The 16,874-nt window shown below is 38.5% G+C and overlaps 1 protein-coding gene across 1 annotated transcript in view; it reads left to right on the forward strand.

Moving 5' to 3' along the window:
- The window catches only part of LOC122547612 (hepatocyte nuclear factor 3-beta-like), a 135,995-nt gene that overhangs the window by 41,946 nt on the left and 77,175 nt on the right, over positions 1–16,874 (forward strand). The window lies entirely within an intron of this gene.

Here is a 16,874-nt window from a genome sequence, read left to right on the forward strand (position 1 = left end):
CAGTGTGTGTTTCTATCGGTGTGTCACTGCGTGTGTTCATATCAGTGTGTTTGTGTGTGTTTATATCAGTGTGTCACTGAGAATGTTTATATCACTGTGTCAGTGTGTTTGTTTAACTCTGTGTGTCAGTGTGTGTTTAGATCAGTGTGTCAGTGTGTCTTTATATCAGTGTGTCAATGTGTGTGTTTCTGTCACAGTGTCTGTGTGTGTCTTTATATCACTGTGTCAGCGAGTATGTTTACATCAGAGTATCAGTGTGTGTGTTTATACCAGTGTCAGTTAGTGTGTTTCTATCAGTGTGTCAGTGTGTGTTTCTATCAGTGTGTCACTGCGTGTGTTCATATCAGTGTGTCTGTGTGTGTGTTTATATCAGTGTCAGTGTGTGTGTTTATATCAGTGAGTCACAGATTGTGTTTATATCAATATGTCAGTGTGTGTTTATATCACAGTGTCAGTGTGTGTGTTTATATAAGTGTGTTACAGATTGTGCTTATATCCCTGTGTCAGTGTGTATGTTTATATCAGTGTGTCAGTATGTGTGTTTATATCACTGTGTCAGTGTGTGTTTATATCAGTGTGTATATTTATATCAGTGTGTCACTGAGTGTGTTTATATGCGTGTGTCAGTGTGTGTGTGTTTACATCAGTGTGTCAGTGTGTGTTTATATTAGTGAGTTTGTTTATACTAGTGTGTCAGTGTGGGTATTTACATCAGTGTGTCACTGAGTGTGTTTATATCACTGTGTCAGTGTGTCTGTTTATATCAGTGTGTCACTGCGTGTGTGTTCTATCAGTGTGTCAGTGAGTGTTTATATCACTGTGTCAGTGTGTGTGTTGATATCAGTGTGTCATTGAGTGTGCTTATATCCATGTGTATGTTTATATCACTGGTTCAGTGTATGTGTTTGTATCACTGTGTCAGTGTGTGTGTTTATATCAGTGTGTATATTTGTATCAGTGTGTCAGTGTATGTATTTATATCACAGTGTCAGTGAGTGTGTTTATATCAGTGTGTCAGTGTGTGTGTTTATATCGCAGTGTCAGTGTGTGTGTTTATATCAGTGTGTCAGTATGTGTGTTTATATCAGTGTGTCACTGAGTATGTTTATATCACTGTGTCAGTGTGTTTGTTTAACTCTGTGTGTCAGTGTGTGTTTATATCAGTATGTCAGTGTGTGTTTATATCAGTGTGTCAATGTGTGTGTTTCTGTCACAGTGTCTGTGTGTGTCTTTATATCACTGTGTCAGCGAGTGTGTTTAAATCAGAGTGTCAGTGTGTGTGTGTGTTTATACCAGTGTCAGTGAGTGTGTTTCTATCAGTGTGTCAGTGTGTGTTTCTATCAGTGTGTCACTGCGTGTGTTCATATCAGTGTGTGTGTGTGTGTGTTTATATCAGTGTCAGTGTGTCTGTTTATATCAGTGAGTCACAGATTGTGTTTATATCAGTGTGTCAGTGTGTGTGTTTATATCGTAGTGTCATTGTGTGTGTTTATATCAGTGTCAGTGTGTGTATTTATATCAGTGTGTCACTGAGTATGTTTATATCACTGTGTCAGTGTGTTTGTTTAACTCTATGTGTCAGTGTGTGTTTATATCAGTGTGTCAATGTGTGTGTTTCTGTCACAGTGTCTGTGTGTGTCTTTATATCACTGTGTCAGCGAGTGTCAGTGTGTGTGTGTTTATACCAGTGTCAGTGAGTGTGTTTCTATCAGTGTGTCAGTGTGTGTTTCTATCAGTGTGTCACTGCGTGTGTTCATATCAGTGCGTCTGTGTGTGTGTTTATATCAGTGTCAGTATGTGTGTTTATATCAGTGTCAGTGAGTGTGTTTATATTAGTGTGTCACAGAGTGTGTGTTCTATCACTGTGTCAGTGTGTGTTTATATCAGTGTGTCAGTGTGTCTTTATATCAGTGTGTCAATGTGTGTGTTTCTGTCACAGTGTCTGTGTGTGTCTTTATATCACTGTGTCAGCGAGTGTCAGTGTGTGTGTGTTTATACCAGTGTCAGTGAGTGTGTTTCTATCAGTGTGTCAGTGTGTGTTTCTATCAGTGTGTCACTGCGTGTGTTCATATCAGTGCGTCTGTGTGTGTGTTTATATCAGTGTCAGTATGTGTGTTTATATCAGTGTCAGTGAGTGTGTTTATATTAGTGTGTCACAGAGTGTGTGTTCTATCACTGTGTCAGTGAGTATGTATATATCAGTGTGTCAGTGTGTGTGTTTATGTCAGTGTGTCAGTGTGTGTGTTTATATCACTGTGTCAGTGTGTCTGTTTATATCAGTGTGTCACTGCGTGTGTGTTCTATCAGTGTGTCAGTGAGTGTTTATATCACTGTGTCAGTGTGTGTGTTTGTATCACTGTGTCAGTGTGTGTGTTTATATCAGTGTGTATATTTATATCAGTGTGTCAGTGTATGTATTTATATCACAGTGTCACTGAGTGTGTTTATATCGGTGTGTCATTGTGTGTGTTTATATCAGTGTGTCATTGTGTGTGTTTATATGAGTGTGTCACAGATTGTGCTTATATTTCTGTGTCAGTGTGCATGTTTATATCAGTGTGTCAGTGTGTGTGTTTATATCACTGTGTATATTTATATCAGTATGTCACTGAGTGTGTTTATATGAGTGTGTCAGTGTGTGTGTTTATACCAGTGTGTCAGTGTGTGTTCATATCAGTGAGCTTGTTTATACTAGTGTGTCAGTGTGGGTATTTACATCAGTGTGTCACTGAGTGTGTATGTGTTTGTATCACTGTGTCAGTGTGTCTGTTTATATCAGTGTGTCACTGTGTGTGTGTTCTATCAGTGTGTCAGTGAGTGTTTATATATCACTGTGTCAGTGTGTGTATTGATATCAGTGTGTCATTGAGTGTGCTTATATCCGTGTTTATGTTTATATCACTGGTTCAGTGTATGTGTTTGTATCACTGTGTCAGTGTGTGTGTTTATATCAGTGTGTATATTTATATCAGTGTGTCAGTGTATGTATTTATATCACAGTGTCATTGTGTGTGTTTATATCAGTGTGTCAGTGTGTGTGTTTATATCACTGTGTCAGTGTGTTTGTTTAACTCTGTGTGTCAGTGTGTGTTTATATCAGTGTGTCAGTGTGTGTTTAGATCAGTGTGTCAATGTGTGTGTTTCTGTCACAGTGTCTGTGTGTGTCTTTATATCACTGTGTCAGCGAGTGTGTTTACATCAGAGTATCATTGTGTGTGTTTATACCAGTGTCAGTGAGTGTGTTTCTATCAGTGTGTCAGTTTGTGTTTCTATCAGTCTGTCACTGCGTGTGTTCATATCAGTGTGTCTGTGTGTGTGTTTATATCAGTGTCAGTGTGTGTGTTTATATCAGTGAGTCACAGATTGTGTTTATATCAGTGTGTCAGTGTGTGTTTATATCACAGTGTCAGTGTGTGTGTTTATATGAGTGTGTCACAGATTGTGCTTATATCTCTGTGTCAGTGTGCATGTTTATATCAGTGTGTCAGTGTGTGTGTTTATATCACTGTGTATATTTATATCAGTGTGTCACTGAGTGTGTTTATATCAGTGTGTCAGTGTGTGTGTTTACATCAGTGTGTCAGTGTGTGTTTATATTAGTGAGTTTGTTTATACTAGTGTGTCAGTGTGGGTATTTACATCAGTGTGTCACTGAGTGTGTTTATATCACTGTGTCAGTGTGTCTGTTTATATCAGTGTGTCACTGCGTGTGTGTTCTATCAGTGTGTCCGTGAGTGTGTTTATATCAGTGTGTCAGTGTGTGTGTTTATATTGCAGTTTCATTGTGTGTGTTTATATCAGTGTGTCAGTGTGTGTTTATATCAGTGTGTCAGTGTGTGTCTTTGTATCACTCTGTCAGCGAGTGTGTTTACATCAGAGTGTCAGTGAGTGTGTTTCTATCAGTGTGTCAGTGAGTGTGTTTCTATCAGTGTGTCAGTGTGTGTTTCTATCAGTGTGTCACTGCGTGTGTTCATATCAGTGTGTCAATGTGTGTGTTTCTGTCACAGTGTCTGTGTGTGTGTTTATATCAGTGAGTCACAGATTGTGTTTATATCAGTGTGTCAGTGTGTGTGTTAATATCACAGTGTCAGTGTGTGTGTTTATATGAGTGTGTCACAGATTGTGCTTATATCTCTGTGTCAGTGTGCATATTTATATCAGTGTGCCAGTGTGTGTGTTTATATCAGTGTCAGTGTGTGTTTATATCAGTGTGTATATTTATATCAGTGTGTCACTGAGTGTGTTTATATGAGTGTGTCAGTGTGTGTGTTTGTATCACAGTGTCAGTGTGTGTGTTTGTATCAGTGTGTCACAGAGTGTGTTTTTTCAGTGTGTCACTGAGTGTGTGTTTATATCACTGTGTCAATCTGTGTGTTTATACCACTATGTCTGTATGTGTGTTTATATCAGTGTGTCAGCATGTATGTTTATATCAGTGTGTCACTGCGTGTGTGTTCTATCAGTGTGTCAGTGAGTGTTTATATCACTGTGTCCGTGTGTGTGTTGATATCAGTGTGTCATTGAGTGTGCTTATATCCGTGTGTATGTTAATATCACTGGTTCAGTGTATGTGTTTGTATCACTGTGTCAGTGTGTTTGTTTATATCAGTGTGTATATTTATATCAGTGTGTCAGTGTATGTGTTTATATCACAGTGTCAGTGAGTGTGTTTATATCAGTGTGTCAGTGTGTGTGTTTATATCGCAGTGTCATTGTGTGTGTTTATATCAGTGTGTCAGTGTGTGTGTTTCTATCAGTGTGTCACTGAGTATGTTTATATCACTGTGTCAGTGTGTTTGTTTAACTCTATGTGTCAGTGTGTGTTCATATCAGTGTGTCTGTGTGTGTGTTTATATCAGTGTCAGTGTGTGTGTTTATATCAGTGAGTCTCAGATTGTGTTTATATCAGTGTGTCAGTGTGTGTGTTTATATCATAGTGTCATTGTGTGTGTTTATATCAGTGTGTCACTGAGTATGTTTATATCACTGTGTCAGTATGTTTGTTTAACTCTATGTGTCAGTGTGTGTTTATATCAGTGTGTCAGTGTGTGTTTATATCAGTGTGTCAATGTGTGTGTTTCTGTCACAGTGTCTGTGTGTGTCTTTATATCACTGTGTCAGCGAGTGTGTTTACATCAGAGTGTCAGTGTGTGTGTGATTATACCAGTGTCAGTGAGTGTGTTTCTATCAGTGTGTCGGTGTGTGTGTTTATATCGCAGTGTCACAGTGTGTGTTTATGCCACTGTGTCAGTATGTGTGTTTATATCAGTGTCTGTGTGTGTGTTTATATCAGTGTCAGTGTGTGTGTTTATATCAGTGAGTCACAGATTGTGTTTATATCAGTGTGTCAGTGCGTGTGTTTATATCAGTGTGTCTGTGTGTGTGTTTATATCAGTGTCAGTGTGTGTGTTTATATCAGTGAGTCACAGATTGTGTTTATATCAGTGTGTCAGTGTGTGTTTATATCACAGTGTCAGTGTGTGTGTTTATATGAGTGTGTCACAGATTGTGCTTATATCTCTGTGTCAGTGTGCATGTTTATATCAGTGTGTCAGTGTGTGTGTTTATATCAGTGTCAGTGTGTGTTTATATCAGTGTGTATATTTATATCAGTGTGTCACTGAGTGTGTTTATATGAGTGTGTCAGTGTGTGTGTTTATATCACAGTGTCAGTGTGTGTGTTTATATCAGTGTGTCACTGAGTGTGTGTTTATATCACTGTGTCAATCTGTGTGTTTATACCACTGTGTCAGTATGTGTGTTTAAATCAGTCTGTCAGTTTGTGTGTTTATATCAGTGTGTCAGCGTGTATGTTTATATCAGTGTGTCACTGAGTGTGTGTTCGATCAGTGTGTCAGTGTGTGTGTTTATAACACTGTGTCAGTGTGTATGTTTATATCAGAGTGTCACAGAGTGTGCTTATATCACTGTGTCAGTGTGCATGTTTATATCAGTGTGTCAGTGTGTGTTTATATCACTGTGTCAGTTTGTGTTTATATCAGTGTGTATATTTATATCAGTGTGTCAGTGAGTGTGTTTATATTACGGTGTCACTGAGTGTGTTTATATCACTGTGCCAATGTGTGTGTTTCAATCACTGTGTCAGTGAGTGTGTTTATATCACTGTGTCAGCGAGTGTGTTTACATCAGAGTATCAGTGTGTGTGTTTATACCAGTGTCAGTGAGTGTGTTTCTATCAGTGTGTCAGTGTGTGTTTCTATCAGTGTGTCAGTGCGTGTGTTCATATCAGTGTGTCTGTGTGTGTGTTTATATCAGTGTCAGTGTGTGTGTTTATATCAGTGAGTCACAGATTGTGTTTATATCAGTGTGTCAGTGTGTGTGTTTATATGAGTGTGTCACAGATTGTGTTTATATCTCTGTGTCAGTGTGCATGTTTATATCAGTGTGTCAGTGTGTGTGTTTATATCACTGTGTATATTTATATCAGTGTGTCACTGAGTGTGTTTATATCAGTGTGTCAGTGTGTGTGTTTATATCGCAGTGTCATTGTGTGTGTTTATATCAGTGTGTCAGTATGTGTGTTTATATCAGTGTGTCACTGAGTATGTTTATATCACTGTGTCAGTGTTTTTGTTTAACTCTGTGTGTCAGTGTGTGTTTATATCAGTGTGTCAGTGTGTGTTATATCAGTGTGTCAATGTGTGTGTTTCTGTCACAGTGTCAGTGTGTCTTTATATCAATGTGTCAGTGAGTGTGTTTACATCAGAGTGTTAGTGTGTGTGTGTTTATACCAGTGTCAGTGAGTGTGTTTCTATCAATGTGTCAGTGTGTGTTTCTATCAGTGTGTCACTGCGTGTGTTCATATCAGTGTGTCTGTGTGTGTGTTTATAGCAGTGTCAGTGTGTGTTTTTATATCAGTGAGGCACAGATTGTGTTTATATCAGTGTGTCAGTGTGTGTGTTTATATCACAGTGTCAGTGTGTGTGTTTATATGAGTGTGTCACAGATTGTGCTTATATCTCTGTGTCAGTTGGCATGTTTATATCAGTGTGTCAGTGTGTGTGTTTATATCACTGTGTCAGTGTGTGTTTATATGAGTGTGTCAGTGTATGTGTTTATATAATTGTGTCAGTGTGTGTTCATATCAGTGAGCTTGTTTATACTAGTGTGTCAGTGTGGGTATTTACATCAGTGTGTCAGTGTGTCTGTTTATATCAGTGTGTCACTGCGTGTGTGTTCTATCAGTGTGTCAGTGAGTGTTTATATCACTGTGTCAGTGTGTGTGTTGATATCAGTGTGTCATTGAGTGTGCTTATATCCGTGTGTATGTTTATATCACTGGTTCAGTGTATGTGTTTGTATCACTGTGTCAGTGTGTGTGTTTATATCAGTGTGTCAGTGTATGTATTTATATCGCAGTGTCATTGAGTGTGCTTATATCCGTGTGTATGTTTATATCACTGGTTCAGTGTATGTGTTTGTATCACTGTGTCAGTGTGTGTGTTTATATCAGTGTGTCAGTGTATGTATTTATATCGCAGTGTCATTGTGTGTGTTTATATCAGTGTGTCAGTGTGTATATTTATATCAGTGTGTCAGTGTATGTGTTTATATCACAGTGTCACTGAGTGTGTTTATATCAGTGTGTCAGTGTATGTATTTATATCGCAGTGTCATTGTGTGTGTTTATATCAGTGTGTCAGTGTGTGTGTTTATATCAGTGTGTCACTGAGAATGTTTATATCACTGTGTCAGTGTGTTTGTTTAACTCTGTGTGTCAGTGTGTGTTTATATCAGTGTGTCAGTGTGTCTTTATATCAGTGTGTCAATGTGTGTGTTTCTGTCACAGTGTCTGTGTGTGTCTTTATATCACTGTGTCAGCGAGTGTGTTTACATCAGAGTGTCAGTGTGTGTGTATTTATACCAGTGTCAGTGAGTGTGTTTCTATCAGTGTGTCAGTGTGTGTTTCTATCGGTGTGTCACTGCGTGTGTTCATATCAGTGTGTTTGTGTGTGTTTATATCAGTGTGTCACTGAGAATGTTTATATCACTGTGTCAGTGTGTTTGTTTAACTCTGTGTGTCAGTGTGTGTTTAGATCAGTGTGTCAGTGTGTCTTTATATCAGTGTGTCAATGTGTGTGTTTCTGTCACAGTGTCTGTGTGTGTCTTTATATCACTGTGTCAGCGAGTGTGTTTACATCAGAGTATCAGTGTGTGTGTTTATACCAGTGTCAGTTAGTGTGTTTCTATCAGTGTGTCAGTGTGTGTTTCTATCAGTGTGTCACTGCGTGTGTTCATATCAGTGTGTCTGTGTGTGTGTTTATATCAGTGTCAGTGTGTGTGTTTATATCAGTGAGTCACAGATTGTGTTTATATCAATATGTCAGTGTGTGTTTATATCACAGTGTCAGTGTGTGTGTTTATATAAGTGTGTTACAGATTGTGCTTATATCCCTGTGTCAGTGTGTATGTTTATATCAGTGTGTCAGTATGTGTGTTTATATCACTGTGTCAGTGTGTGTTTATATCAGTGTGTATATTTATATCAGTGTGTCACTGAGTGTGTTTATATGCGTGTGTCAGTGTGTGTGTGTTTACATCAGTGTGTCAGTGTGTGTTTATATTAGTGAGTTTGTTTATACTAGTGTGTCAGTGTGGGTATTTACATCAGTGTGTCACTGAGTGTGTTTATATCACTGTGTCAGTGTGTCTGTTTATATCAGTGTGTCACTGCGTGTGTGTTCTATCAGTGTGTCAGTGAGTGTTTATATCACTGTGTCAGTGTGTGTGTTGATATCAGTGTGTCATTGAGTGTGCTTATATCCATGTGTATGTTTATATCACTGGTTCAGTGTATGTGTTTGTATCACTGTGTCAGTGTGTGTGTTTATATCAGTGTGTATATTTGTATCAGTGTGTCAGTGTATGTATTTATATCACAGTGTCAGTGAGTGTGTTTATATCAGTGTGTCAGTGTGTGTGTTTATATCGCAGTGTCAGTGTGTGTGTTTATATCAGTGTGTCAGTATGTGTGTTTATATCAGTGTGTCACTGAGTATGTTTATATCACTGTGTCAGTGTGTTTGTTTAACTCTGTGTGTCAGTGTGTGTTTATATCAGTATGTCAGTGTGTGTTTATATCAGTGTGTCAATGTGTGTGTTTCTGTCACAGTGTCTGTGTGTGTCTTTATATCACTGTGTCAGCGAGTGTGTTTAAATCAGAGTGTCAGTGTGTGTGTGTGTTTATACCAGTGTCAGTGAGTGTGTTTCTATCAGTGTGTCAGTGTGTGTTTCTATCAGTGTGTCACTGCGTGTGTTCATATCAGTGTGTGTGTGTGTGTGTTTATATCAGTGTCAGTGTGTCTGTTTATATCAGTGAGTCACAGATTGTGTTTATATCAGTGTGTCAGTGTGTGTGTTTATATCGTAGTGTCATTGTGTGTGTTTATATCAGTGTCAGTGTGTGTATTTATATCAGTGTGTCACTGAGTATGTTTATATCACTGTGTCAGTGTGTTTGTTTAACTCTATGTGTCAGTGTGTGTTTATATCAGTGTGTCAATGTGTGTGTTTCTGTCACAGTGTCTGTGTGTGTCTTTATATCACTGTGTCAGCGAGTGTCAGTGTGTGTGTGTTTATACCAGTGTCAGTGAGTGTGTTTCTATCAGTGTGTCAGTGTGTGTTTCTATCAGTGTGTCACTGCGTGTGTTCATATCAGTGCGTCTGTGTGTGTGTTTATATCAGTGTCAGTATGTGTGTTTATATCAGTGTCAGTGAGTGTGTTTATATTAGTGTGTCACAGAGTGTGTGTTCTATCACTGTGTCAGTGTGTGTTTATATCAGTGTGTCAGTGTGTCTTTATATCAGTGTGTCAATGTGTGTGTTTCTGTCACAGTGTCTGTGTGTGTCTTTATATCACTGTGTCAGCGAGTGTCAGTGTGTGTGTGTTTATACCAGTGTCAGTGAGTGTGTTTCTATCAGTGTGTCAGTGTGTGTTTCTATCAGTGTGTCACTGCGTGTGTTCATATCAGTGTCAGTATGTGTGTTTATATCAGTGTCAGTGAGTGTGTTTATATTAGTGTGTCACAGAGTGTGTGTTCTATCACTGTGTCAGTGAGTATGTATATATCAGTGTGTCAGTGTGTGTGTTTATGTCAGTGTGTCAGTGTGTGTGTTTATATCACTGTGTCAGTGTGTCTGTTTATATCAGTGTGTCACTGCGTGTGTGTTCTATCAGTGTGTCAGTGAGTGTTTATATCACTGTGTCAGTGTGTGTGTTTGTATCACTGTGTCAGTGTGTGTGTTTATATCAGTGTGTATATTTATATCAGTGTGTCTGTATGTATTTATATCACAGTGTCACTGAGTGTGTTTATATCGGTGTGTCATTGTGTGTGTTTATATCAGTGTGTCATTGTGTGTGTTTATATGAGTGTGTCACAGATTGTGCTTATATTTCTGTGTCAGTGTGCATGTTTATATCAGTGTGTCAGTGTGTGTGTTTATATCACTGTGTATATTTATATCAGTATGTCACTGAGTGTGTTTATATGAGTGTGTCAGTGTGTGTGTTTATACCAGTGTGTCAGTGTGTGTTCATATCAGTGAGCTTGTTTATACTAGTGTGTCAGTGTGGGTATTTACATCAGTGTGTCACTGAGTGTGTATGTGTTTGTATCACTGTGTCAGTGTGTCTGTTTATATCAGTGTGTCACTGTGTGTGTGTTCTATCAGTGTGTCAGTGAGTGTTTATATATCACTGTGTCAGTGTGTGTATTGATATCAGTGTGTCATTGAGTGTGCTTATATCCGTGTTTATGTTTATATCACTGGTTCAGTGTATGTGTTTGTATCACTGTGTCAGTGTGTGTGTTTATATCAGTGTGTATATTTATATCAGTGTGTCAGTGTATGTATTTATATCACAGTGTCATTGTGTGTGTTTATATCAGTGTGTCAGTGTGTGTGTTTATATCACTGTGTCAGTGTGTTTGTTTAACTCTGTGTGTCAGTGTGTGTTTATATCAGTGTGTCAGTGTGTGTTTAGATCAGTGTGTCAATGTGTGTGTTTCTGTCACAGTGTCTGTGTGTGTCTTTATATCACTGTGTCAGCGAGTGTGTTTACATCAGAGTATCATTGTGTGTGTTTATACCAGTGTCAGTGAGTGTGTTTCTATCAGTGTGTCAGTTTGTGTTTCTATCAGTCTGTCACTGCGTGTGTTCATATCAGTGTGTCTGTGTGTGTGTTTATATCAGTGTCAGTGTGTGTGTTTATATCAGTGAGTCACAGATTGTGTTTATATCAGTGTGTCAGTGTGTGTTTATATCACAGTGTCAGTGTGTGTGTTTATATGAGTGTGTCACAGATTGTGCTTATATCTCTGTGTCAGTGTGCATGTTTATATCAGTGTGTCAGTGTGTGTGTTTATATCACTGTGTATATTTATATCAGTGTGTCACTGAGTGTGTTTATATCAGTGTGTCAGTGTGTGTGTTTACATCAGTGTGTCAGTGTGTGTTTATATTAGTGAGTTTGTTTATACTAGTGTGTCAGTGTGGGTATTTACATCAGTGTGTCACTGAGTGTGTTTATATCACTGTGTCAGTGTGTCTGTTTATATCAGTGTGTCACTGCGTGTGTGTTCTATCAGTGTGTCCGTGAGTGTGTTTATATCAGTGTGTCAGTGTGTGTGTTTATATTGCAGTTTCATTGTGTGTGTTTATATCAGTGTGTCAGTGTGTGTTTATATCAGTGTGTCAGTGTGTGTCTTTGTATCACTCTGTCAGCGAGTGTGTTTACATCAGAGTGTCAGTGAGTGTGTTTCTATCAGTGTGTCAGTGAGTGTGTTTCTATCAGTGTGTCAGTGTGTGTTTCTATCAGTGTGTCACTGCGTGTGTTCATATCAGTGTGTCAATGTGTGTGTTTCTGTCACAGTGTCTGTGTGTGTGTTTATATCAGTGAGTCACAGATTGTGTTTATATCAGTGTGTCAGTGTGTGTGTTAATATCACAGTGTCAGTGTGTGTGTTTATATGAGTGTGTCACAGATTGTGCTTATATCTCTGTGTCAGTGTGCATATTTATATCAGTGTGCCAGTGTGTGTGTTTATATCAGTGTCAGTGTGTGTTTATATCAGTGTGTATATTTATATCAGTGTGTCACTGAGTGTGTTTATATGAGTGTGTCAGTGTGTGTGTTTGTATCACAGTGTCAGTGTGTGTGTTTGTATCAGTGTGTCACAGAGTGTGTTTTTTCAGTGTGTCACTGAGTGTGTGTTTATATCACTGTGTCAATCTGTGTGTTTATACCACTATGTCTGTATGTGTGTTTATATCAGTGTGTCAGCATGTATGTTTATATCAGTGTGTCACTGCGTGTGTGTTCTATCAGTGTGTCAGTGAGTGTTTATATCACTGTGTCCGTGTGTGTGTTGATATCAGTGTGTCATTGAGTGTGCTTATATCCGTGTGTATGTTAATATCACTGGTTCAGTGTATGTGTTTGTATCACTGTGTCAGTGTGTTTGTTTATATCAGTGTGTATATTTATATCAGTGTGTCAGTGTATGTGTTTATATCACAGTGTCAGTGAGTGTGTTTATATCAGTGTGTCAGTGTGTGTGTTTATATCGCAGTGTCATTGTGTGTGTTTATATCAGTGTGTCAGTGTGTGTGTTTCTATCAGTGTGTCACTGAGTATGTTTATATCACTGTGTCAGTGTGTTTGTTTAACTCTATGTGTCAGTGTGTGTTCATATCAGTGTGTCTGTGTGTGTGTTTATATCAGTGTCAGTGTGTGTGTTTATATCAGTGTCAGTGTGTGTGTTTATATCAGTGAGTCTCAGATTGTGTTTATATCAGTGTGTCAGTGTGTGTGTTTATATCATAGTGTCATTGTGTGTGTTTATATCAGTGTGTCACTGAGTATGTTTATATCACTGTGTCAGTATGTTTGTTTAACTCTATGTGTCAGTGTGTGTTTATATCAGTGTGTCAGTGTGTGTTTATATCAGTGTGTCAATGTGTGTGTTTCTGTCACAGTGTCTGTGTGTGTCTTTATATCACTGTGTCAGCGAGTGTGTTTACATCAGAGTGTCAGTGTGTGTGTGATTATACCAGTGTCAGTGAGTGTGTTTCTATCAGTGTGTCGGTGTGTGTGTTTATATCGCAGTGTCACAGTGTGTGTTTATGCCACTGTGTCAGTATGTGTGTTTATATCAGTGTCTGTGTGTGTGTTTATATCAGTGAGTCACAGATTGTGTTTATATCAGTGTGTCAGTGCGTGTGTTTATATCAGTGTGTCTGTGTGTGTGTTTATATCAGTGTCAGTGTGTGTGTTTATATCAGTGAGTCACAGATTGTGTTTATATCAGTGTGTCAGTGTGTGTTTATATCACAGTGTCAGTGTGTGTGTTTATATGAGTGTGTCACAGATTGTGCTTATATCTCTGTGTCAGTGTGCATGTTTATATCAGTGTGTCAGTGTGTGTGTTTATATCAGTGTCAGTGTGTGTTTATATCAGTGTGTATATTTATATCAGTGTGTCACTGAGTGTGTTTATATGAGTGTGTCAGTGTGTGTGTTTATATCACAGTGTCAGTGTGTGTGTTTATATCAGTGTGTCACTGAGTGTGTGTTTATATCACTGTGTCAATCTGTGTGTTTATACCACTGTGTCAGTATGTGTGTTTAAATCAGTCTGTCAGTTTGTGTGTTTATATCAGTGTGTCAGCGTGTATGTTTATATCAGTGTGTCACTGAGTGTGTGTTCGATCAGTGTGTCAGTGTGTGTGTTTATAACACTGTGTCAGTGTGTATGTTTATATCAGAGTGTCACAGAGTGTGCTTATATCACTGTGTCAGTGTGCATGTTTATATCAGTGTGTCAGTGTGTGTTTATATCACTGTGTCAGTTTGTGTTTATATCAGTGTGTATATTTATATCAGTGTGTCAGTGAGTGTGTTTATATTACGGTGTCACTGAGTGTGTTTATATCACTGTGCCAATGTGTGTATTTCAATCACTGTGTCAGTGAGTGTGTTTATATCACTGTGTCACTGAGTGTGTTTATATCACTGTGCCAGTGTGTGTGTTTCAATCAGTGTGTCAGTGAGTGTGTTTATATCAGTGTGTCAGTGTGTGTGTTTATATCAGTGTGTCACTGAGTGTGTTTATATCAGTGTGTCAGTGTGAGTGGTTTATATCAGTGTGTCAGTGAGTGTGTTTATATCACTGTGTCAGTGTGTATGTTTATATCAGTCTGTCAGTGTGGGTGTCTCTATCAGTGTGTCAGTGTGTGTGTTTGTATCAGTGTGTCACTGAGTGTGTTTATATCAGTGTGTCAGTGTGAGTGGTTTATATCAGTGTGTCACTGAGTGTGTTTATATCACTGTGCCAGTGTGTGTGTTTATATCACTGTGCCAGTGTGTGTGTTTATATCAGTGTGTCAGTGTATGTGTTTATATCAGTGTGTTACTGAGTGTGCGTTCTATCAGTGTGTCAGTGAGTATGTTTATATCCCTGGTTCAGTGTGTGTGTTTATATCACTGTGTCACTGAGTGTGTTTATATCACTGTGTCACTGAGTGTGTTTATATCACTGTGCCAGTGTGTGGGTTTGTATCAGTGTGTCAGTGACTGTGTTTATACCAGTGAGTCTTTTTATACTCGTTGTCAGTATGGGTGTTTACATCAGTGTATCACTGAGTGTGTTTATATCAGTGTGTCAGTGTGTGTTTACATCATGTGTCACTGTGTGTATTTATATCACTGTGTTACCGTGTGAGTTTATATCTGTGTGTCAGTGTGTGTGTTTGTATCAGTGCATCAGTGAGTGTGTTTATATCACTGTGTCTGTGTGTGTGTTTAAATCAGTGTGTCACTGAGTGTGTTTATATCAGTGTGCCAGTGTGTGTGTTTATATCAGTGTGTCACTAAGTGTGTTTATATTATTGTGTCAGTGTGGGTGTTTATATCAGTGTGTCAGTGAGTGTGTTTATATTAGTGTGTAAGTGTGAGTGTTCATATCAGTGTGTCAGAGTGTGTGTTTATAACAGTGTGTTCAGTGTGTGTGTTTATATCAGTGTGTCACTGAGTGTGTTTATATCAGTGTGTCATTGTGTGTGTTTCTGTCACAGTGTCAGTGAGTGTGTTTCTATCACGGTGTCAGTGAGTGTGTTTATATCTGTGTGTCAGCGTGTGTGTTTATATCAGTGTGTCGGTGTGTGTGTTTATATCAGTGTGTCACTGAGTGTGCGTTCTATCACAGTGTCAGTGAGTGTGTTTATATCACTGTGTCATTGGGTGCGTTTATATCACTGTGTCAGTGTGTGTGTTTATATCAGTGTGTCAGTGTGTGTGTTTGTATCAGTGCATCAGTGAGTGTGTTTATATTAGTGTGTCAGTTTGGGTGTTTTTATTAGTATGTCAGTGTGTGTGTTTATATCACTGTGCCAGTGTGTGTGTTTATGTCACTGTGTCAGTGAATGTGTTTATATCAGTGAGTCTGTTTATACTAGTTGTCAGTATGGGTGTTTACATCAGTGTTTCACTGAGTGTGTTTATATCAGTGTGTCAGTGTGTGTTTACATCATGTGTCACTGTGTGTATTTATATCACTGTGTCAGTGTGTGTGTTTATATCAGTGTGTCAGTGTGTGTGTTTGTATCAGTGCATCAGCGAGTGTGTTAATATTAGTGTGTCAGTTTGGGTGTTTTTATTAGTGTGTCAGTGTGTGTGTTTATATCAATGTGCCAGTGTGTGTGTGTTTATATCAATGTGTCAGTGACTGTGTTTATATTAGTGTGTCTGTTTATACTAGTTGTCAGTTTGGGTGTTTACATCAGTGTATCACTGAGTGTGTTTATATCAGTGTGTCAGTGTGTGTGTTTAGACAGTGTGTCAGTGTGTGTGTTTATATCAGTGTGTCAATGTGTGTGTTTAAAGCAGTGTGCCAGTGTGTGTGTTTATATCAGTGTGTCACTGAGTGTGTTTATATCACTGTGTCAGTGTGTGTGTTTATATCAGTGTGTCAGTGACTGTGTTTATATTAGTGTGTCTGTTTATACTAGTTGTCAGTTTGGGTGTTTACATCAGTGTATCACTGAGTGTGTTTATATCAGTGTGTCAGTGTGTGTGTTTACGACAGTGTGTCAGTGTGTGTATTTATATCAGTGTGCCAGTGTGTGTGTGTATATCAGTGTGTCAGTGTGTGTGTTTAAAGCAGTGTGTCACTGAGTGTGTTTATATTAGTGAGTCAGTGTGGGTGATTATATCAGTGTGTCAGTGAGGGTGTTTATATTAGTGTGTCAGTGAGTGTGTTTACATCAATGTGTCAGTGAGTGTGTTTATATCAGTGCGTTAGTGAGTGTGAATATATCACTGTGTCACTGAGTGCGTTTATATCAGTGTGTCAGTCAGTGTGTTTATGACAGTGTGTCAGTTAGTGTGTTTATATCAGTGTGTCAGTGAGTGTGTTTATATTAGTGTGTCAGTGTGGGTGTTCATATCAGTGTGTTAGTGTGCGTGGTTATATCAGTGTGTCAGTTTGTGTGTTTATATCGTAGTGTCGTGAGTGTGTTTAAATCAATGTGTCAGTGTGTGTGTTTATATCAGTGTGTCACTGAGTGTGTTTATATGTGTGTCAGTGTATGTGTTTATATCACAGTGTCACTGAGTGTGTTTATATCAGTGTGTCAGTGTGTGTCAGTGTATGTGTTTGTATCACTGTGTCAGTGTGTGTGTTTCTATCAGTGTGTCACTGAGTGTGTTTATATCAGTGTGTCAGTGTGAGTGGTTTATATCAGTGTGTCAGTGAGTGTGTTTATATCGCAGTGTCGGTGTGTGTGTTTATATCAGTGTGTCAGTGTGTGTGTTTACATCATGTGTCACTGAGTGTGTTTATATCAGTGTG

This window comes from Chiloscyllium plagiosum, unplaced genomic scaffold, assembly GCF_037043375.1.
Source record: "Chiloscyllium plagiosum isolate Xiang-an unplaced genomic scaffold, Cpla_swu_hap1 HiC_scaffold_47, whole genome shotgun sequence".
Classification (NCBI taxonomy): domain Eukaryota; kingdom Metazoa; phylum Chordata; class Chondrichthyes; order Orectolobiformes; family Hemiscylliidae; genus Chiloscyllium; species Chiloscyllium plagiosum.